The sequence below is a fragment of the Cherax quadricarinatus genome, chromosome 58 (assembly GCF_038502225.1).
Source record: "Cherax quadricarinatus isolate ZL_2023a chromosome 58, ASM3850222v1, whole genome shotgun sequence".
Lineage (NCBI taxonomy): Eukaryota > Metazoa > Arthropoda > Malacostraca > Decapoda > Parastacidae > Cherax > Cherax quadricarinatus.
The window spans coordinates 16,767,848-16,792,811 of record NC_091349.1 but is presented as its reverse complement, the minus strand read 5'-3'; the positions used below and the strand labels follow the sequence as shown (position 1 = coordinate 16,792,811).

At 43.0% G+C, this 24,964-nt stretch overlaps 1 protein-coding gene across 4 annotated transcripts in view; it reads left to right on the top strand.

Annotated features, from left to right (window-relative positions):
* Positions 1-24,964, top strand: part of LOC128697956 (RING finger protein 207) — a 111,452-nt gene that overhangs the window by 49,395 nt on the left and 37,093 nt on the right. The window contains exon 1 of one of the 4 annotated variants that reach the window (XM_070097626.1): positions 18,684-18,848. The exons of the other annotated variants lie outside the window; for them this stretch is intronic. The gene's annotated coding sequence lies outside the window, so the exon portion shown is untranslated. Of the gene's footprint in view, positions 1-18,683; positions 18,849-24,964 lie in introns of those variants that run through there. 4 annotated transcript variants of the gene reach the window in all.

The window sequence follows — 24,964 nt, the reverse complement described above, 5'->3', positions numbered from 1 at the left end:
GTAGCAACTTGTCTTCAGAGTTAAATAATACGATGTCGGGCTCTTACCTTCTCCCCTCACACACCTGCCGCAAACTTTAGCCCCCGGCTTGTATACATAGCGAATGCATGAGCACGTGGTATTTACCGTTTTGTTAGCAATTAATGTATATTCGTTTAAGGCTTACGAAAAGGACAAGGGCATTATAATATGTCTCGATTATTGCACTTTGTAGATGACACGCAAACTTGAACCTCTCGAACTGGCGAATAAATGACCGAAGTGTGAATACACATAGATGATCAGTCGTAGTTACTGGAATTTAACCGCAGCAAGTGCACAATTATGAATATAAGGGAAGGTGAAAGGTGGAAGGTAAGAGAGAACTTACTGGAGGGGACAGGGATACAAACCTTGAACACGACACACACACACTCACACACGCACCCCCCCGCACACACACACACGACACCCCCCCCCACACACACCGTACACAACACAACTGTCACACAGAGAGTAACAAGAGTCGTTTCTGCGTGTTGTTAGTGAAGCAGACCGATAGTTACATGTGAATGCTGTCACATTACACGAATAAAAAAAAACAGTATTTCTTTTTTTAAATGCTAACCATTTATATGGTATCTGTTTGCATGGTATATGTTTACAGGGTATCTCTTTCCGTGGTATCTGTTTGCATGGTATATGTTTACAGGGTATCTCTTTCCGTGGTATCTGTTTGCATGGTATATGTTTACAGGGTATCTCTTTCCGTGGTATTTGTTTACATGGTATATGTTTACAGGGTATATCTTTCCGTGGTATCTGTTTACATGCTATTTGTTAATTTGCTGTTTACATTTTTCTTAAACAGCTGATGTGTTTTATTTGTGGTTTACAGCGTTGTATAATTTTTCCAGCACAGAAAATTAAATTTCCAACTGTTCCTGCTGTTCTCCCTACCGTTACTCTTCCATCCTCTTTTATCCTCTGCGTCTCCAGCTTTCCCTCCCTACTCCTCCCTTTCTGTCTCTTTCCGTCCCTCAGGTCTGGCTCACACTGTGTACTTTGTCCCGTAATCCGAGTAGGACGGGAAGTCGATTGACCCTCCCGTCCTCCTCCACACAAAATGTCGCCCCAATTTTATGTGCTGCCAATGTGGTTATGTAAAGGAGAGGTGGAAGTTGCTGAGGAGAACGTGAGAAAACGGGCAAAAAAGAGAAATACAGAATGAGAGTGAGAGAGAGAGAGAGAGAGAGAGAGAGAGAGAGAGAGAGGCATAAACATTGAAATAGGAAAGAAAAAGAAGTGGAAGGAAGAGGTTGATGAAGGGAAAAGTAAAGAGAAAATCTGTGGGTCAGAAGATAAGAAATAAAGTGGAGAAATAGAGAAGTGAAAGAGATGAGGTAATAGGAAAGAGAAAAGGGAAACGGAAGATGGAAAAAAAATCCAAGAATGTTAACTCAGTTTGTAATTTATCAAACTGGTTTCTACGTATTCCAATATGAATCGTACCCTTCTTCGGTGATGGGTACACTAGTTTTCATACCTGTTTATATGAAGCTTTCTTTACTTACTGCACAGAAACCACGATAAAAAATAGCTTTAAAAAGCCGATAAAGAGACACCTGCCTATCACATATTCCATGTACTTTTTCCTAGTTATAAACGAAAATCTTGAAAGAGGAAAAGATAAGCGTTGCTGAGTATATGACTGATTCTACAATAAATCAGTACGAAAACATTAAATTTAAGGGCTTACTATATTCGTAACTTAAAAGAATTACCATAAATAGGAGTTTAAAGATTCTCAGTTTTCTTCTCACATTTATATTTTAATTCCATTTCTCTACAAGCATGATAGAAAGAAAACAGATTTTTTTTTTTAAGTAATTACAGTTTGCACAGCAGCACACACGTAAATTTGCACCAACACAGTCTATTAGCAGTTCAAAACTTCCTTGAAGTTAAGAAGATGAGGCACCTCAAGTGAGGTTCCTTGATGCACGTAAATCAGTAATTTAAGTTTCACAATTTCTTCAACAAAAGTGGCAAATCGACACTTAATTAAACAATCTAACTCTTTCTTTGATATTGGATAGGTTGAAGAAAAGGAAAGTACACTAGTGTTAAAGGGTTGAAGTCGATCAAATGTTGCATTCTCCAGTTATTCCTCGTAATCCAACAAATCCAAACTTATTACCTTTGTTAGCATGTTGGTATTTTTTTTTTATATAATAGAAATAAACTTAGTCTCATTCAATAAGATTCATCAGCTTTTGAAAATTGACGCTCCTCGAAGGAGTCATAATCTTAAGAACATAAGAACATAAGAATGTAGGAACACTGCAGAAGGCCTACTGGCCCATACGAGGCAGGTCCTTATCAAAACGACATCTACCTAAAGCTACTCAAGAAATAACTCCCGTACCCCTTGACACCAATCAAACCCAGCCCCTCCCACTCATATATTTGTCCAGTCTCTTCTTAAAGCTACCCAAGGTCCTAGCCTCTATCACCTCTATGTATCTTAACGATACATATTCTTAAAGATACAGTCGGCATAGAATAACAATTCTAACGCTCTGTTACATGTGATATTCGGGTATTCAAAGTTTGAAGCAGACCAGAAGAGGTTTTCTCAATTTATACAACGGAAAACCAACCGGGACTAGTCTGTACAAAACTGACCAGAGAGCGACACATGCCGATAGTCCCATTACGAACATCAAAATGGTATACAATACCGACAGGTTGTTAGGTAAGACACATATGCAACAGTTAGACAACTTTATTCCGAAACGTTTCGCCTACACAGTAGGCTTCTTCAGTCGAATACAGAAAGTAGGCAGGAACAGTAGAGATGTGAAGACGATGTAATCAGTCCATCACCCTTGAAGTCGTAGAATTTGAGGTTGTCAGTCCCTCGGCCTGGAGAAGTTCAGTTCCATAGTCAGGAACTATCTGAAGATCAAGCGACAGTGCGGAGACTTAAATACTGTCGGAAGGAGAGGTGCAGGGTAGTAGTAGTAGTAGTAGTATTAGTAGTAGTGAGAGGCCACTGAGAGGTCATGTCCCTCTCAGATCCAACAAGCTTTTCAAGTGAGAAGTGTTGGATCTGAGAGGGACATGACCTCTCAGTGGCCTCTCACTACTACTACTACTACTACTACTACTACCCTGCACCTCTCCTTCCGACAGTATTTAAGTCTCCGCACTGTCGCTTGATCTTCAGATAGTTCCTGACTATGGAACTGAACTTCTCCAGGCCGAGGGACTGACAACCTCAAATTCTACGACTTCAAGGGTGATGGACTGATTACATCGTCTTCACATCTCTACTGTTCCTGCCTACTTTCTGTATTCGACTGAAGAAGCCTACTGTGTAGGCGAAACGTTTCGGAATAAAGTTGTCTAACTGTTGCATATGTGTCTTACCTAACAGTCCCATTACCCTTTCCATTGTTGCCGTACACCAGGGTTGAAAATTTAAAGCTATTCAGTTGAAATGTTCCCAAGTCATATACGTGAACTTTAGAGAAATACGAAGAAGGAAAGAAATCTGTCGATCACTTACCGTGGGGTGACATAAACGATAATAACATAAGAATTGTGCGCTTTATGTTAAAACACCAAATCTGACACACTTTCATTGTATATAGATCTGCTAGGAGAGCCTAGGATAGTGTGGGATAGGCTGGGATAGCCTAAGATAGTGTAGGATATGCTAGGATAGCCTGTGATAGCGTGGGATATGTAAAGTAAAAGGACACAAGTGCAACTAATGTGACATTTATTGTGGCAACGTTTCGCTCTCCAGGAGCTTTATCAAGCCATTACAAACAATACATGGACACAGAGGGTATATAAAGGCTCAGAGTGAGGTGAATACTAGTGAGGTACCATTTCGATGTTCACTAGTGGTAGTAGTAGTAGTAGTAGTAGTGGTAGTGACAAAAGTAATACAATATGGTAGAGCAATTAATTCGTACATGAGTAAAAGGATATAAAAGCTATTACTTGGGTAACATAAAAATAGGTTGGACAAATATAAACTGGAATGAGGCAGGTTGTTTCAGTGTTCACTCTCTGTGCTTTGTGTAGTATAACAGGAGAGACTATGTGATGGCAGGGTTTACTGTTTTCAGGAGGATTCTTGCTAAGACTTCGGAGATGGTGAAGCTGCCGTTGTTTTGTTTAATTGTATTCGAAACAGCGATCAGTGCTGATTCAAGGCACTTGCGTGTGCGGAAATTAGTTTCTTTTATCACTAATTGGGCGTCTCTGAATTTCATAAGATGATTGGTGGAATTTCGGTGTTGTACACAGGCGTTGTTTAAGTTGTCGTTCCTACATGCGTATATGTGTTCATTGAGGCGGGTGTCGAGGTTTCTTGCTGTTTCACCTACGTAGATCTTGTCACAGCCTCCACAGGGTATAGTGTAAACTCCTGCATTGACTGGTTCGTGGTGCTTGGGTTTTGTCCTGGTTAGATCCTTTATTGAAGTGGTAGAAGCGATGGCGACTCTGGTGTTAGCTTGTGAAAGTACTTTTGAGACGTTTAGTGCAACCTGGCTGTTGGGAAGAATTATGACTTTGTTGGGAGCGGTGTTGATGCGTGGAGAATTGATGATCTGAAGAGCTCTTTTCTTGCAGTCTTTGATGAAAAAGAAGACTGCAAGAAAAGAGCTCTTCAGATCATCAATTCTCCACGCATCAACACCGCTCCCAACAAAGTCATAATTCTTCCCAACAGCCAGGTTGCACTAAACGTCTCAAAAGTACTTTCACAAGCTAACACCAGAGTCGCCATCGCTTCTACCACTTCAATAAAGGATCTAACCAGGACAAAACCCAAGCACCACGAACCAGTCAATGCAGGAGTTTACACTATACCCTGTGGAGGCTGTGACAAGATCTACGTAGGTGAAACAGCAAGAAACCTCGACACCCGCCTCAATGAACACATATACGCATGTAGGAACGACAACTTAAACAACGCCTGTGTACAACACCGAAATTCCACCAATCATCTTATGAAATTCAGAGACGCCCAATTAGTGATAAAAGAAACTAATTTCCGCACACGCAAGTGCCTTGAATCAGCACTGATCGCTGTTTCGAATACAATTAAACAAAACAACGGCAGCTTCACCATCTCCGAAGTCTTAGCAAGAATCCTCCTGAAAACAGTAAACCCTGCCATCACATAGTCTCTCCTGTTATACTACACAAAGCACAGAGAGTGAACACTGAAACAACCTGCCTCATTCCAGTTTATATTTGTCCAACCTATTTTTATGTTACCCAAGTAATAGCTTTTATATCCTTTTACTCATGTACGAATTAATTGCTCTACCATATTGTATTACTTTTGTCACTACCACTACTACTACTACTACTACTACCACTAGTGAACATCGAAATGGTACCTCACTAGTATTCACCTCACTCTGAGCCTTTATATACCCTCTGTGTCCATGTATTGTTTGTAATGGCTTGATAAAGCTCCTGGAGAGCGAAACGTTGCCACAATAAATGTCACATTAGTTGCACTTGTGTCCTTTTACTTTACATATTGTCGGTAATTCTACCAACTTTATTACAGCGTGGGATATGCTAGGATAGGTTGGGTAGCCTTGGATAGTGTTGTAGGCTTGGATAGCTTAAAACGACCCAGATTTCCTCTGGTAAGCTGTGGCAGCCAGTTTGAAATATGACGTTTTTTATTTACTATAAATTTGTTTACCTACTCAGCTGCGGAGGACTGCGTGCTGATAGGAGATGTTATTTTGGCTAATCTATGTCCAAAGAGGGATAGGGAATAAAATATGATTTACATTTCCCTATAGGATTAGGTTATGCAATTATTAGGCAGTAAAATACTGATGAAATGTACCGAGCACCGACAGTATATCTGGTGATGAGTGGGTGGCGGTGGATTGTTATTCTGATGTTTGCTGTCGTTTTATTGTTGTATCTGGATGTGGGATAGTGATCATGCTGGAAGGTATCTCGGTGGAGGTGGTGTTGCATTAGTAATAGTTACCATAAAAGTTTCGTGTACTGTATGATTACACCCGGGTTACCGATACGTATCTGGTAATGGATATGAGCTAGCTTCTAATAGTCTTGGTTGCTGATGAACAGTAGTAGATGTATTTTAACTAGCCATAGCAGGGCTTTAACATCGTATCCAACTGACTATCCAGAGCCTTCTTATTTTGCGCAGATCGACCGGAGGCAGTTCATTAGTTGGCAAGAAGACAAAGTGGAACCACTTTAGAGTTCAGGTGGGAAGACAGGCCAGTCATCTTAAGACACCTTCCAGTAACACTCCAGCTGGGAAGACTTTGAAGACCAGGGCACTGAAGCAGCCATAGTAAGCTGCCAAAAGCTGAAAAGCAAATACACATGACAGGAGGTGAAAGCAATGATGTACAAGTTTTGTGCAAATGTACCAGGTTATTTTTACTTCCAACAGGTTAAGAGAAAACCCAAGGTTATACTTTCACCAAAAATGTTTTGCAGAAAGAATCATATCCATTGAGGATGGCATTCGTAGAAACAAGATGGCGGTCTTTTATTTTTGAAATAAGATTAAAGTTGTCAGTGCTTCCTCTCAGAGAAATGTCATTGGAGGATAGCAGCTGCTAATTCCTCTGAAGAATGATGTGGAACTCTTTTCACGTCATTATATTGGCTGTTACAAAAAATGGAAACCGAATGGTTCTTTTGTCATGAGAATTAGGAATGTCGTCATTCATTCTTTGATGGAGAAAACCTCTCACTGGGAACAAAAAGTAATATTATGAAATTATTAGGAAAAATTACCTGATGATAAAACAGACTCCTGTCACGGTAAGTGCCCACATCCTGAAGCAAAGTACTTCATTGAGTTTACACAAGAATTATTCATCCTTTACAATACAGAATGCTTCAAGCTGCGTTAAGTATAGACCTAGTGCAGGACGACATGCTGCAAATTCACAGAAAGCCAGAACAAGATCAAAGCGTTGTAAAGTAGTGCAGAAATACATAGTGGTTGCAGCTACCATTCCATGCGACTAGCAGAACTTCGAGAGGTAATCAGCAAGACAAAACAGTTCAGGTTACTGCCAGAAGAACTTCTCAAGCAGTTTGAGAATGAGCATAAGCAGTTTGTCGCCACTGATGGAGGGACAGTCCTCGATAAGCCACAAATGCAGGATCTGGCCTTGCTCACCCAACGTTCCCCTGAAGAAATTGACAGCTGCCTCGTGTTGCATGTATTACATACTGTCCAACATGGCCACTGTAAGTTACTGATTCGGACCACTGACTCCAATATCGTTGTGTTGTCTGTGTCAGTAGCCCAGAGGATGCAACCAGAAGACGATTTCTTGTTTTAATTTAGCATTAGGAAGATTTTTTGATATTTGGCAATCTGCGCTGTATACGAGATATGACAAAGGCACTACTGAAGCTGTCCTTAGCAGCAAGTTATATATCTGAAGATTTCATGTACACCATTCAAAGGCTCATTCTACTTTTCAACAGAACCAGAACATGCACAGATATTGCCACCACACATAAGAAACTGATGAGAGTAAGACACTTGTGCAACATCTGGGTATCTTTATTGTAGACGTTTCGCCATCCAGTGGCTTTATCAATACAAATTCCAGGACATAACTTGAAGACAGTAGAACTATGTACAGAAGATGAGGTAATCAGTCCCTCAACCTAGGAGTAGGTGCAAACAGCACCATAGTCGTGGAGATTCTGAAGCAGAAGAAAGAATCCTGGCGCTTATATAGTAACGTCAGGTGAAGCAGACGAGGGCAAATTCACTGGTGGGCGGGATTCCCCAGTGGAAGTAGGTCCTTCCCAAAGAGATGGGTTAGTTGTTGTAGAGGTAGTTGTCGTAGTTGTGAAGGTTATGTACATGTCCTCAGAATTAAGATTCCATGATGTTGCAGTGTCTGACAAGTTGTGTACGAATGGTATATAATACCGACAAGATGAGAGTAAGACACATGTGCAACATCTGGGTATCTTTATTGTAGACGTTTCGCCATCCAGTGGCTTTATCAATACAAATTCCAGGACATAACTTGAAGACAGTAGAACTATGTACAGAAGATGAGGTAATCAGTCCCTCAACCTAGGAGTAGGTGCAAACAGCACCATAGTCGTGGAGATTCTGAAGCAGAAGAAAGAATCCTGGCGCTTATATAGTAACGTCAGGTGAAGCAGACGAGGGCAAATTCACTGGTGGGCGGGATTCCCCAGTGGAAGTAGGTCCTTCCCAAAGAGATGGGTTAGTTGTTGTAGAGGTAGTTGTCGTAGTTGTGAAGGTTATGTACATGTCCTCAGAATTAAGATTCCATGATGTTGCAGTGTCTGACAAGTTGTGTACGAATGGTATATAATACCGACAAGATGAGAGTAAGACACATGTGCAACATCTGGGTATCTTTATTGTAGACGTTTCGCCATCCAGTGGCTTTATCAATACAAATTCCAGGACATAACTTGAAGACAGTAGAACTATGTACAGAAGATGAGGTAATCAGTCCCTCAACCAAGGAGTAGGTGCAAACAGCACCATAGTCGTGGAGATTCTGAAGCAGAAGAAAGAATCCTGGCGCTTATATAGTAACGTCAGGTGAAGCAGACGAGGGCAAATTCACTGGTGGGCGGGATTCCCCAGTGGAAGTAGGTCCTTCCCAAAGAGATGGGTTAGTTGTTGTAGAGGTAGTTGTCGTAGTTGTGAAGGTTATGTACATGTCCTCAGAATTAAGATTCCATGATGTTGCAGTGTCTGACAAGTTGTGTACGAATGGTATATAATACCGACAAGATGAGAGTAAGACACATGTGCAACATCTGGGTATCTTTATTGTAGACGTTTCGCCATCCAGTGGCTTTATCAATACAAATTCCAGGACATAACTTGAAGACAGTAGAACTATGTACAGAAGATGAGGTAATCAGTCCCTCAACCTAGGAGTAGGTGCAAACAGCACCATAGTCGTGGAGATTCTGAAGCAGAAGAAAGAATCCTGGCGCTTATATAGTAACGTCAGGTGAAGCAGACGAGGGCAAATTCACTGGTGGGCGGGATTCCCCAGTGGAAGTAGGTCCTTCCCAAAGAGATGGGTTAGTTGTTGTAGAGGTAGTTGTCGTAGTTGTGAAGGTTATGTACATGTCCTCAGAATTAAGATTCCATGATGTTGCAGTGAATTTGCCCTCGTCTGCTTCACCTGACGTTACTATATAAGCGCCAGGATTCTTTCTTCTGCTTCAGAATCTCCACGACTATGGTGCTGTTTGCACCTACTCCTAGGTTGAGGGACTGATTACCTCATCTTCTGTACATAGTTCTACTGTCTTCAAGTTATGTCCTGGAATTTGTATTGATAAAGCCACTGGATGGCGAAACGTCTACAATAAAGATACCCAGATGTTGCACATGTGTCTTACTCTCATCTTGTCGGTATTATACACCATTCGTACACAACTTGTCAGACACTGCAACATCATGGAATCTTAATTCTGAGGACATGTACATAACCTTCACAACTACGACAACTACCTCTACAACAACTAACCCATCTCTTTGGGAAGGACCTACTTCCACTGGGGAATCCCGCCCACCAGTGAATTTGCCCTCGTCTGCTTCACCTGACGTTACTATATAAGCGCCAGGATTCTTTCTTCTGCTTCAGAATCTCCACGACTATGGTGCTGTTTGCACCTACTCCTAGGTTGAGGGACTGATTACCTCATCTTCTGTACATAGTTCTACTGTCTTCAAGTTATGTCCTGGAATTTGTATTGATAAAGCCACTGGATGGCGAAACGTCTACAATAAAGATACCCAGATGTTGCACATGTGTCTTACTCTCATCTTGTCGGTATTATATACCATTCGTACACAACTTGTCAGACACTGCAACATCATGGAATCTTAATTCTGAGGACATGTACATAACCTTCACAACTACGACAACTACCTCTACAACAACTAACCCATCTCTTTGGGAAGGACCTACTTCCACTGGGGAATCCCGCCCACCAGTGAATTTGCCCTCGTCTGCTTCACCTGACGTTACTATATAAGCGCCAGGATTCTTTCTTCTGCTTCAGAATCTCCACGACTATGGTGCTGTTTGCACCTACTCCTAGGTTGAGGGACTGATTACCTCATCTTCTGTACATAGTTCTACTGTCTTCAAGTTATGTCCTGGAATTTGTATTGATAAAGCCACTGGATGGCGAAACGTCTACAATAAAGATACCCAGATGTTGCACATGTGTCTTACTCTCATCTTGTCGGTATTATATACCATTCGTACACAACTTGTCAGACACTGCAACATCATGGAATCTTAATTCTGAGGACATGTACATAACCTTCACAACTACGACAACTACCTCTACAACAACTAACCCATCTCTTTGGGAAGGACCTACTTCCACTGGGGAATCCCGCCCACCAGTGAATTTGCCCTCGTCTGCTTCACCTGACGTTACTATATAAGCGCCAGGATTCTTTCTTCTGCTTCAGAATCTCCACGACTATGGTGCTGTTTGCACCTACTCCTAGGTTGAGGGACTGATTACCTCATCTTCTGTACATAGTTCTACTGTCTTCAAGTTATGTCCTGGAATTTGTATTGATAAAGCCACTGGATGGCGAAACGTCTACAATAAAGATACCCAGATGTTGCACATGTGTCTTACTCTCATCTTGTCGGTATTATATACCATTCGTACACAACATAAGAAACTATTGATTTTCCCAAAGCAGGCGATTCTGGAGGAGCAGCCTACCTAGGAGACCCTGTGTCTGGTCAAACAGTGATGCCAGCACCTGAGCTGCCATCCTCTCCAGCTAACTGGTGCTGGACCAAGAATAATGAGTGGACGAGGTTACCAGAGGCAGCCCAAGCCTGCTATGAGTTCGTGTAGTGCATATTCAGGAAGACCTGTGTTGTTGTGATGCTTAAACATGGCCAATCTTTAATGAATGTAACTTATGGCATAAAATGCTCTATGAACTACAACATGTTCCTTTGTAGCTTAACTAACTATATTATAGCACAACCTAGAATTACCGATCGTTCATGGCCTAGCATTATTGAAATAATCAATCAATATTGAAATAATCTAGCAATATTGAAATAACCTAGCATGACCTAGCATTATTAAACTAACCTAGTATGACCTAGCAAGCTCTATCACGACCTACCATGACAGCATGCTCTAGCATGAACTAGCATTAAATAACCTAGCATGACACAACGTAACTTATCCTTATATAGCATTACTTAACATTACCTAGTTTATTCACTCTTTTACCTAAGGTCTACGTAATCTCATTATGCTTTCCTGATACTGACATTATTTTGTTTCCCTGATACTAATACATTTTCTCAAGGTAAAAAGATCATACAGTATTTGAAACAAACTGATTTGTCATTTAATATACACATCTTTTTGTTACTTAAGAGGTTATTCAATTACTGAGAGGGTTGAAATGAAATCAATTCTTCAGTATTGTGGAACAAACTAAAAACGCATATGGGAAAAATGTCATGATCTCTATAGGGCATCATCACTACTCTCAGATAACCCACATTATATCTACCAATTTAAAAATATGGCCCTCTATTAACTCCCGTGAAAGTTTATGAAAAAAATTATATTTCGCCAAAGTTGATTACTTTTAATCAAGTTTGAGTCGAGTCAGCAAGGGCTACATTAACTTCATCAAAGTACTTAATGGAACCTAAAAGAAGTGGAAAAAAAGACTTATTTGACTTTCCTTGTTAAAGTGAGTTAGAGTATCGTGATATAGGGAGCTGTATCATACGTGTGGCTTGAGAAGTAATGGTAATTCCTAGGTGTAATAGTGTACATAGGGAGGTATGCATATCATACGTCTAGCTTGAGACTTAATGGTGATTCCTAGGTGCAATAACGTACATAGGGAGGTATATCATACTTGTGGCTTGAGACTTGATGGTGATTCCTAGATGTAATAACGTACATAGGGAGGTAGTATATTATACGTGTGGCTTGAGACTTAATAGTGATTCCTAAGTGTAATAGCGTACATAGGGAGGTAGTATATTATACGTGTGGCTTGAGACTTAATAGTGATTCCTAGATGTAATAACGTACATAGAGAGGTAGTATATTATATGTGTGGCTTGAGACTTAATAGTGATTACTAGATGTAATAACGTACATAGGGAGCTAGTATATTATACGTGTGGCTTGAGACTTAATAGTGATTTCTAGGTGTAATAGCACACATAGGGAGGTATATTATACGTGTAGCTTCAGACTTAATTGTGATTCCTAGGTGTAATGTATTGTAACCACTGCGACTAGCCGAGGGCTCGAACCCATGTTGTTTTGGCCCACCTCATGGTGAGCGAAAATCACACAATGCCCTAACTCACAGGACCACCCAATCCTACAAAGATCACGCACCCAGCAGAGCTAGGTGTTGCACCGTAATCCGAGGACATTCGATGGTGTAGGTGCAACAAAGCTAATTTCTTTCTACTCCCAAAACGATATGGGTTTGATCCCTTGGCTAGTCGCAGTGTTGTTATATATATATATATATATATATATATATATATATATATATATATATATATATATATATATATATATATATATATATATATATATATGTATATATGTATATATATATATATATATATATATATATATATATATATGTGTGTGTGTATGTGTGTATGTATTAGTGCATCCATGAATGAGTGATATTAAAAAATAATACTGCGACTAACCGGGAATCGAACCCCCCAAAATATTTTAGCACGCCTTACAGAAAACCCGCCAAAATTCCGACACGCTTTACTCCTCTGGGCCAACAGTGCTTCAAACATCAGGTGCCCAGTATCACTAAACATGTCACCCATGATTCCAGCACATGCATGGCGTCTTGGAATTTTGGCGGAATTCTTGGGAGGCGTGCTAAAATCGAAGGTTCGATCCGTGTCAGGTCTCAGTATTGTTTTTTTCTGCTTGAAACCACTCATTCATAGATGCATTATGTGTACTGCTCAGGAAGACTGGTATTCTAACGGAAGAATGAAATTAGTCCTGTAGCTTCCATGGCCACGTATGTGCTTGCATCAGGAGTGACATGTCCAGTGGTACTAGGCACCTGATGTTAGAAGCATTGATGACCGAGTGGACTAAGGCGTCTCAGGATTTTGGCGGGATTCTCGGGAGGCGTGCTAAAATATTGGAAGTTGATCTCCCGATAGTCGCAACATTATTTGCATATATACATATATATACATACATATATATATATATATATATATATATATATATATATATATATATATATATATATATATATGCTCACCTAATTGTACTCACCTAATTGTGATTGCAGGGGTCGAGACAGCTCCTGGCCCCGCCTCTTCTCTGATCGCTACTAGGTCCTCTCTGCTTCCAGAGCTTTGTCATACATCGTGTTTAAGCTATGTATGATTCCTGCCTCCACTACATCACTTGTTAGACTATTCCACTTCCTGACGACTATATGACTGAAGAAATACTTCCTAACATCTCTATGACTCGTCTGAGTCTTCAGCTTCCAATTGTGACCCCTTGTTTCTGTGTCCACTCTCTAGAACAACCTGTCTCATTCCACCTTATATATTCCATGCAGTATTTTGTATGTCGTTATTATGTCTCCCCTAACCCGCCTGTCCTCCAGTGTCGTCAGTCCGATTTCCCTCAACCTTTCTTCGTAGGACATACCCCTGAGCTCCGGAATGAGCCTTGTTCCAAACCTTTGCACTTTCTCTAATTTCTTGACGTGTTTGACCAGATGTGAGTTCCAAACTGGAGCTCCATACTCAAGTATGGGCCTAATGTACACTGTGTACAGTATCTTAAATGATTCCTTACTAAGGTATCTGAACGCTATTCTCAGGTTTGCCAGGCGCCCGTATACTGCAGCAGTTATCTGGTTGATGTGTGCCTCCAGAGACATGCTCGGTGTTATGGTCACCCCAAGATCTTTCTCCTCGAGCGAGGTTTGCAGTCCTTGGCCACCTAGTCTATACTCTGTCTGCAGTCTTCTTTGCCCTTCTCCAATCTTCATGACTTTGCACTTGGCAGGGTTGAATTCAAGAAGCCAGTTGCTGGACCATGTGTCCAGCCTGTCCAGGTCTCTTTGAAGTCCTGCCTGGTCCTCGTCTGATTTAATTCTACTCATTAACTTCACATCATCTGCGAACAAGGACACCTCTGAGTCTATCCCTTCCATCATGTCATTCACATATACTAGAAATAGCACTTGTCCTAGGACCGACCCCTGTGGGACCCCGCTCGTCACAGATGCTCACTGTGATACCTCATCCCGTACCATGACCCGTTGTTGCCTCCCTGTCAGGTATTCTCTGATCCATTGCAGTGCCCTTCCTGTTATACGCACGTGATCCTCTAGTTTCTGCACTAGTCTTTTGTGAGGAACTGTGTCGAAGGCCTTCTTGCAGTCCAAGAAAATGTAATCAATCCACCCCTCTCTCTCGTGTCGCACTTCTGTAACTTTGTCATAGAACTCCAGAAGGTTTGTGACAGGATTTGCCTTCCATGAATCCGTGCTGGTTATCGTTTATACTCTTGTTCCGTTCCAGGTGCTCCACCACTCTCCTCCCGTTAATCTTCTCCATGACTTTGCATACTATACAGGTCAGTGACACTGATCTGTAATTTAGTGCCTCTTTTCTGTCTCCTTTTTTAAAAATGGGAACTACATTTTCGGTCTTCCATACCTCAGGTAGTTGCCCAGTTTCAAGGGATGTATTGAAGATTGTGGTTAATGGCACACACAGTATATCTACTCCCTCCCTAAGGACCCATGGGGAGATGTTGTCCGGTCCCATTGCCTTTGAGATATCAAGGTCACTTAGCAGCTTCTTCACCTCCTCCTCAGTTGTGTGCATATCGTCCAGCACCTGTTGGTCTATTTCCTGTTGGTGTCCCCCTCTGTCCTGTCTTCCCAGAGTCCTTCCTATCTCCACTGTGAATACTTCCATAAATCTCCTGTTGAGCTCCTCGCATACCTCTTGATCGTTTCTTGTGAGTTCCCCACCTTCTTTCCTCAGCCTGATCACCTGTTCTTTGACTGTCGTCTTTCTCCTAATGTGGCTAAACAGCAGTTTCGGGTCAGACTTGGCATTAGATGCTATGTCATTTTCGTACTGTCGCTGGACCTCCCTCCTTATCTGTGCATATTCGTTTCTGGCTCTTCGACTGATCTCCTGTTTTCCTGGGTCCTTTGCCTTCTATACCTCTTCCATTCTCTAATGCACTTAGTTTTTGCCTCCCTGCACCTTTGGGTAAACCAAGGACTCGCTTTGTTCTTCCCATTGTTTCTGTTGCCCTTGGGAACAAATCTTTCCTCTGCCTCCTTGCATTTTCTTGTTACATACTCCATCATTTCGTTTACTGTTTTTTCCTACCATTCACCTCCCGCAGGAAGTTCTTCATACCTGTGTAGTCCCCCCTTTTATAGTTTGGCTTTTCCCATTCGACTCCTGTTACCCTCTCCACCTGTAACTCTACTATGTACTCAAAACTCAGGACTACGTGGTCACTAGCTCCGAGGGGCCTCTCATGTGTGATATCATCAATGTCTGAGCTACTCAGGGTGAACACAAGGTCCAGTCTTGCTGGTTAATCCTCCCCTCGCTCTCTGGTAGTGTCCCTGATGTGTTGATGCATGAGGTTTTCCTCATGCATGAGGTGTGTGTGTGTGTGTACTCACCTAATTGTGATTGCATGGGTCGATTCATGGGTCCTGGCTCTCCCTCTTCACTGGTCGCTACTAGGTCAACACAACTCCCTGCTTCATGAGCTTTATCATACCTCTTCTTAAAGCTATGTATGGTACCTTCCTCCACTACCTCACTTTCCAGACTATTCCACATCCTGACAACTCTGTGACTGAAGAAATACTTCCTAACATCCGTGTGGCTTATGTCAGTCTTCAGCTTCCAACTGTGACCCCTTGTCTCTCTCCACCTTGTCGATTGCTCTTAGTATTTTATGTCGTTAAGTCCCTTCCCCCTGTCCTTCCTGTGCTCCAGTGTCGTCAGGTAGGGTTCCCTTAACCTGTCCTCGTAGGACATGCCCCTTACCTCCAGGACTAGTCTCGTTGCAAGCCTTTGCACTTTTTCTAGTTTCCTGATGTCCTTGGCCAGGTATGGGTTCCAAAATGAAACTACATACTGCAATATGGGCCTGACCTACACGGTGCGCAGGGACTGGAACAACTCCTTACTAAGATATCAGAATGTTATTCTTAAGTTCACCCATATGCTGCAGCAGTTGTTTGATTGATGTGCACCTCAGGAGATGTGCTCGGTATTATACACACTCCGAGATCCTTTTCCTTGAGAGAAGTTTGTAGTCTTTGGCCCCCCAGACTGCACTCTGTCTACGGTCTTCTTTGCCCTTTCTCGAGCTTCATGATTTTGCACTTGGTGGGGTTAACTCCAGGAGCCAGTTGCTGGACCAGGCCTGCAGCCTGTCCAGATCCCTCTGTAGTCCTGCCTTGTCCTCCTCTGACTGACTTCTCCTCATTAACTTTACATTGTCAGCAAACAGGGACACTTCTGAGTCTATTCCTTCCGTCATGTCATTCACAAATGCCAGAAACAGGAATGTCCTAGGACTGACCCCTGTGGAACCCCGCTCGTCACAGGTGCCCACTCTGACACCTCATCACGTACCATAACTCGCTGAGGTGTCATGGTACGTCATGGCGCTTTCCCAGTTATACCTGCCTGGTTTTCCAGCTTTTCCACTAATGTACGTGTGTGTGTGTGTGTGTGTGTGTGTGTGTGTGTGTGTGTGTGTGTGTGTGTGTGTGTGTGTGTGTGTGTGTGTGTGTGTGTGTGTGTACTCACCTATTTGTGGTTACAGGGGTCGACTCTCAGGTCCTGGCCCCGCCTCTTCACTGGTTGCTACTGGTCCTCTCTTTCCCTGATCCATGAGCTTTATCAAACCTCGTCTTAAAACTATGTATGGTTCCCGCCTCCACTACGCCACTTTCTATGCTATTCCACTGCCTGACAACTCTATGACTGAAGAAATACTTCCTAACATCCCTTTGACTCATCTGAGTATTCAGCTTCCAATTGTGACCTCTTGTTTTAGTGTCCCCTCCCTGGAACATCCTGTCTTTGTCCACCTTGTCTATTCCGCGCAGCATTTTATATGTCGTTATCATGTCTCCCCTGACCCTCCTGTCCTCCAGTGTCGTCAGGCCGATTTCCCTTAACCTTTCTTCATAGGACATTTCCCTTAGCTCTGGTACTAGTCTTGTTGCAAACCTTTGCACTTTCTCTAATTTCTTGACGTGCTTGATCAAGTGTGGGTTCCAAACAGGTGTGTGTGTATGTGTGTACTCACCTAATTGTGGTTGCAAGAGTCGAGTGTGTGTGTGTGTGTGTGGGCAATAGCGTGCGTGTGTGTGACCACATGGGCAATAATTATGGTAAACCATCAACTATAATGAATTTGTGTAGTTAGGAGGATTTCTTGAATTAAAAACGACATAGACATAATAATGCATTTTATTTGCATGTAAACAGGCCCTCAATTCCGGACCATTTCCTCTTTCATTGGATTCATCAGCGAGTAATTGGACTGATGGCTCGTCCAGGCCCAGTGTCTTAATTAACGCCGCAGGACCTGCTTTGAGGGGAGGCAGAGACACTGACACCAGCGTGCTCCTGCACGCGCGCGTACACACGATCTGGTATGCTTGCAAGCACATATTCATATACGCAGACGCGCGCGCACATACACACACACACACACACACACACACACACACACACACGCTCAAATGCTCACACAGTCATCATTCCTTTTACACTATACAACACTATCGTGGAAGCCACCTGCTTGTAAACTCAGTAATGTCCAGTAGTTTGTCTAAAAAACAGTCCACTAAGATGATTGAACTGTGATTAGTCACTAAATGAACTGAACCTGACAACGATAAGAGAAGGATTAGGGTAGATATGATCTCGACTTAAAAGTTATTCGGAGGATTTGACAGAACGGATGGGTACGGAAATTTACAGCATATACTGAAAGTATAAAGCAAAAGTTAACCAAACCACGGAAAGGGTGGGGTCTAAACCCTTGGGAAGTGAGTCCCAAAACTACAGGCGAGTGCGTAAACCACTCGGCCAGTTGGCTTTAAGGAGGTTCATCCATCTATTTTTATATCTATACACCATAAGAGATACTCAACTTTTCCTCCATTCTTAACCCCCCTCGGCTTGATGTATTTCTCCATTTACTCCCTTACTCCATACAAAAATTTATCGCCATCATAAAGGGACAGAAAAACAAGATCAGAAAAAAATAAATTATTTAGCTTTTGCACAAAAATAGCAATATACATTCGTATCACCAAAAATAAATAAATAAAATATTGTTTTCTAGAGAAATAATTATACAGTCCATTTTTATCACAAAAAAAAATAAAACCAAACAGAAACATTATCAGTGGGAACTGCTGATTCACTGAGTCAATCAGTTTGTTTATGCGAGGAGCTGTTGATGACTGTTACTCTCATATCACAATCGGCTTTCAGTTGTGGCCTTTGTCTTCATTGCTGCTAAACTTGTGGCTGTTATTCACATACACATCTGGAGAGTGAAGTAGTGGAAGCAAGTTTCATAAATAGCTTTAAGAAGAGGTATGACAAAGATCAAGGAGCAGGGAAAAAGTGAATTAGTGTCAACCAGTGAAGAGGTGGGGCTAGGAGCTATGAATCGACCCCTGCAACCACATATAGGTGAGTACATTCTTAGCATTCTCTCTCTCTCTCACACACAAACACACACACACACACACACACACACACACACACACACACACACACACACACACACACACACACACACACACACACATTTTACAAAATGAAATTTAATTGAATTATTATTCAATTATCAGGTACATCAAATATTTACCCCTTGCAATGTAATTTTTTACCCCCAGGGATAAATTTACCCCTGGCTGAAAATCACTTCTCTAATATGATTCATCTCCCACCAGCGTAGCTGTAGGTGATTCTTCTGTAAAAATTTGCTCTGTGGTTACAGTGGGGATCATTTAAGAGTATTTAGTGGGATATTGACAAACTCGAAAATATAAGAAAAAAAAACTGCTCAAAATAACATTTATGCATTTCAGTCATAATAAAAAAAATGTTAAAGACGACTGAGACCTAAAAATTACTGGAAGGCTACAAGGATATAAAAATTAAACAACACCGTTCAGAGATATGTTGAAAACTAAGTTATCTTTACTTATGGACATTACATGCGATACCATTAATCACCAGCCTTCCCAAATTTCTAACAGGGTAGACTCCTGTAATTAAGATGAGCTGTGTGGAAAAAAACATATTAGTGCTCACCAATGCAGGTGTCTGTATCCTCACTTAGCTCTTTGGCTCAGATCCAGACGCTGAATACCCGGCACTCACAGGTTTGGTGGAGACGTCGCCTCGAGTGTTTACCATTTGGCCCTATGATTATGAGACCTGGTTAATGAACGCGATTCAACTACCACAAGCTAAGAAGTCTACCTTAAGATGTATGAGTGTGGTAATTGACACTGGTGAGCTACAAGGCCATTGGTATTTCGTCCTAGGGTGGTCGTTGTGTTGGGTGGTCGACGTGCACGATAACTGTAACAGTGTCACGTGTCTTCCACGACTCGGTGAATCCGTTGTAACTTTATAAACATTTTCTCTGCTCAGGCGTTGTGCTGAGCGGTTGTCAGCTGTTGCTCCTCAGTCCCGACACCTGGTGGAGGAGTGTTTACAACATCAACAACAATGGCGACTGCGTTTCGCCGCCGTGTTAATACTGTTTGTATTCAACTAACGCAGGGATCTATCACCGGCGAATCAGTAAATGTGTTACTGCCAGCAATCATTCGTGATACTTATGGCATTCAACGTGAATCCTTGTGTGGCGTCGCCTTGAATGGAACTACACGGATCTTCGTCAAGTTTTGTGACACTCAGATGTACGAGAAGATTGTGACCCAGTACCAGGATATAAGTAAGCAAGTCACCCCAGCAGTTTCTGTCCAGTTGCATGACGTTTCACGTTACTATACGTGGGTACGTGTGAGAAACGTGCCTTTTGAGGCCAATGAAGTTGATATACGTGACGTTTTTGAACGTTATGGGAAGATCCACCTGGTCACCATGGGTAGGTGGTCTGACGGCCACTATAATGGCCTTCAGAAGGGGTCATTTACGTTGAAAATGTCCCTGCGTCAGCCGATTCCTTCGTACATTCAACTGGAGGAGTTTCGTTCCCAGGTGTACGTTACGTACCCTGGACAGAGAAGAACTTGCCGCCTCTGCGGCGCTCTGGATCACATAGCGGCTCAGTGTGTCCAGCGCCAGCCGCCATCGGGGCGTGGTCGTCGTCCTGACGGTGAGGTACCCCGTCAGGCTCTGGAAGAGGAGGTTGTCGAGACCTCGCCGCGTATGACATCATGGAGTGCTGAGGTTGATAGGGCCATGCTACTAGAGTCATCTTGTGTGACTCTACCTGGGACTGCCTCCCTTGACGAGGTGGAACATGTGAACAGTGAAATCCCTCTAGCAAGAGAGGCAGGTGAGATGGAAGCCGACATTGTATCTGCGTTAAGTGACCTATTAGCATCGCATGAGTCTGATTCTGTGTTGTGTTCTGATGGGGGGAAATTACGTGCAGATGATGCTGATCAGATAGCTAAAGTGAGCGATTTGGAGAGTTCGAGTTTTCATACTGTTGAGGCAGAAATTCACAAGGAGAACACTCCAAGTACTGACATGTCTGAAGATGCTGTTTCTAGGAAGCGTGCGGCTACCCCATCCGACTCCGATGATGTCTTGACCCCTGGACAACGTTCAGGGAAGAAGACGTGGTCGGAAATCACGGGTGGGGGGAGGTCGCGCGAGTCCAGGACAGCAGGTAATATCACGGGGATTGCCAAAGGTGCAGGAAGTGCCTTGGGTGCTTGCCGGCGCAAAGAGAAAAAGGGAGTGGTAGCCCCTAGAGGAAAGCCACCTTTAACACAGTTAGGTGTGTAACTATTAATGTTAATGGTTTGAAATCTGTCAGAAAGTGTGTGCAGGTGCGTGAGTGGTTGAATCGTTTTGCAGTGGATGTGTGTTTTTTGCAAGAACATAACCATAAAGTAGGAAGTTTGTTTGAGATGGATGGTTATGACATTTATGTGACTCACTCCAGACGTCTGAAAGGTGGAGTGGCTGTGTTGATAAAAGCGACCAGCCCGTTTGTGCTGAGACATTGGGAGGAAGGGGGGGAGGGTCGCGTGGTGCGAGTCGTGGGGGATTGGGGTAGTAGAAGAGTTGGTTTTGTAGGGGTATATGGGCCGGCTGAACATGATGTTAATATTAAAAATACTTTTGTTAGAGATGTCTTGGTATATTATTTGAGGTCCCTGCCAGAAATTACAGTGGTAGGTGGTGACTGGAACTGTGTAGTGCGCCGTAAAGATGTTGAACCGAGGGGGGCGGGGTTCTGTTCGCTTGTTTTGGGTGACTTGTTGTCTGGTTTGGGGTTGGTTGATGTATGCGGAGGACGTGACTTTGGGATTGAGCATACTTTTGTGCGTAGAGGCTATGCAGCATGTTTAGATAGGGTGTATGTGTCTCGGCGGGTGGTCGTAATCAGTGTGCGTGTATTGAACGTCTTTTTCTCCGACCACCGGGGAGTTTTTGTGGAGCTCGACTGGGGAGGTCTCCCGCATCGTTTTAAGGGATACTGGAAACTGAATATGCGGATGTTACAAAGTGCGGATGATAGGGAACTATTCGAGGACTTCTGGGCGTCTATGGGAGTAGACTCCTGGGAGGGATGGGATTTAGTACGACAGTGGGATGAGGTTGTGAAGCCTCGAATTAAGGATTTTTATGTGAATCGGTGTAAGGAGGCCACTCGCTTGGAGTATGGTTTTCAGAGGTACCTGGAGGGTCATCTACGACAATGTTATGAACAGGGAGAGGCATCTGGGGTTTACCCAGTGGATGAGATCGATGCTATTAAAGAACAAATCCAAGTATTGAAAAATAAGGTTTTCGATGGGGCGTGCATTTCGAGTGGGGTGGAGGAGGCTTTGTGGGGTGACAAGCCGTCTGCTTGTGTCTTACAAAGTCAGACACAAAGGCGAAAAGCGACTGAAATTGTGAGTTTAGTGGTGCAGGAGGAAGTTGACGGGTATAGTGAGGGACAGGTCTTAACAACAACTGAGGGGATAAGTTTTTATGTCGATACCTGGAGTAAGATCCAGATGCAAAGTAAAGACGTGAGTGAGCATGCGATACAGGATTTGGGAAGAGGCGTACGATGCGAGTTAAATGATTATGATCGCCTTCTCATGGGTGGGCCTATATCTGAGGCAGAGGTGTGGGAGGCACTACAAGGAATGAGTAAGGGGAAGGCTCCAGGCATTGATGGCATCCCTTGTGAATTTTATATCAAACATTGGGAGGTAATACGGACTTTTGTGGTTCGTTTACTCAATGCGATGAAGGAGGGGGGGGGGGGTGTTAGGTCTGTCTCAGCGTACGGCGGTGTTGGTCTTAGTTAGGAAATGTGATGTGCCGTTAGCGATTAAGGACTACCGTCCCATATCGTTGATGTGTAGTGACTATAAACTATATGCGAAAATATTGATGAATAGAATTAAGAAAGTGTTTGATAAGGTAATCCATAAGAGTCAGTTTGGTGTGCCAGGTAGGTCAATGTATGATGGTCATGGGAATATCAGGGAGTTTGTTGAGGAATGCGGGGTGAGGGGTGGGGGTGGTGTTTTGGCTTTAGACTGGCGAGCCGCTTTTGATAGTGTGGAAAGAGAGGTTCTGTGGAAATTTATGAGATGGCAGGGTTTTGGAAATGAGGTCATCATGTGGGCCCGTTCGTTGTACATCATCATGTGGGCCCGTTCGTTGTACAATGGAGCGGGTTTTAAAGTACAAATTAATGGCAAGTTAGGTGTTTTTGTACACATGAGCAGGGGCATTCGTCAGGGATGCCCCATGTCTCAAATGTTTTTTGCATGTATGCAGGACCCTTTTTACTGGGCTGTTTGTGGGCGGGGAATAGAGACATCGTGGGGTCCGAGTAGTGGTCGACCAACCCTTGTGGGTTATGTTGATGATACTACTGTGTTATTACGTTCACGGGAGCAATTGGGTTTTGTTGGGAGACTTGTTGACATATTTGGCAAGGCTACGGGGATGTGTGTTAATAGAGAAAAATCGAAAATTATGGAGTTGGGGGAGTGGGTGGGGGATGGGGTGGATGCAGAGGGGTGGACTGTGGTTGATCGTATCACTATATGTGGTATTCATTATATGCGGGAGGTCGATCAGATGAGGGCGTGCAATTCGGGGAGGGTTGTACATAGTGTCTTGGGGCGCTTAAATAGTCTACGGCCGCGACATTTAACCCTGCATCAGAGGGCGGTGGTCATTAATGTCCTGCTTTATAGCAAAGTATGGCACGTTGCTGCACTGTATCCTCTGTTGCAGGGGGACGTCAAACGTCTTTTACATAGAATTTATCGATTTTTGTGGGGTTCAGGATGCGATTGGCTCACAAGAGCGGTGGTAGAGACACCACTGCATCAGGGAGGGTTGGGTCTCATTCCTCTAGAGGCTCATGTCATGGCATGTTACGTGAAGCATCGTTTTCTCCGACTGGGTGGGATGCATGGCGGGTTAAGTGAATTGTATCACGACCTGCGCAGGTGGTGGAGAGGGAGGAATTTAATTTGGTGCGACGCGATGCTTCGCGTATTATTGAACATGAGGGACGTGCGCTGTGTAAGTGTAAAATTATGTACCTTAGAAAGGGCGGGTAGGGAGGTAGTCGTGGTGCGAGTTGAAGGAATGTATCCCATGTATGCGAGTTGAAGGAATGTATCCCATGTATGCGTGGGGTGATATATGGAGGAGAGTTCAACAGTTGCGGCTGCCTGCTCAAGTACGGGAAGTGGTTTTTAAATTTTTACATGGAATCTTGCCGTCTGGGGTGGTGTTGTATAATAGGCGTTTGGAGGAAGACTGGGGTTGTCCGGTGTGCGGGATGGAGGAATCTGCTTTTCATGTTGTGTATTTCTGTGAGACTTTAGGTATGGTACGAGAGTGGTTCAGTAGGGTTTTGCATTTGGTAGGGGGGGGGGGAGGTTTGTAGGTACTCCGGGCGTTGAGTTTTGATGTAGGTGGGGTTGACTTGCGTGTACAACGTGCGGTGTCGTATGTTGTGGCCGATTATATTTTCGTGTCATGGGCTATGAGGCACGTTGATGGTAACAGTAGAATTAGGGTGTTAGCAGGGACGATTTATAGGACAAAATGTCGAAATAGGTTGGTATATGAGGGGAGATGGGAGAGAGACTTCCCGCCTGAATATAAAGCCTTGGAGTTACGAGATTTGAGATAGTTGTGAGTGTTCAGTGGGTAATCTAACGGGCTGGTCAGCTGTGTCTAATTGTGTTTGTCAAGTGCGTGAATGTTTTGTGTTCTCAGAGTTTATGTGCGTCTCCTATGTAACGGTGATGACGAAATATCTTACGTGCTTTGTATATACAACTTTTAGGAATGTTTCTCGTCTTTTATGCCTCAATTACAAGTCATTGGTGTACTTTTTGTATATGGGGTGCTTCCTAGCACAGTTGAAACGTTTTTCTTATTTCCGTTTATACTTTATGCCGTGTCCGTGTGCTTTTCAATAATATATGTATATATGCAAGTTTTCGTTTTCCTGTAAGCTGTGATGGAGCTTGAACTATATGTGGAGGCAGTATTTTTCAATGTGTGCATCTCGTCAGTGTATAAGTTCACTTATAGCTGCTGGCATTTGTGTTTTATTGAGA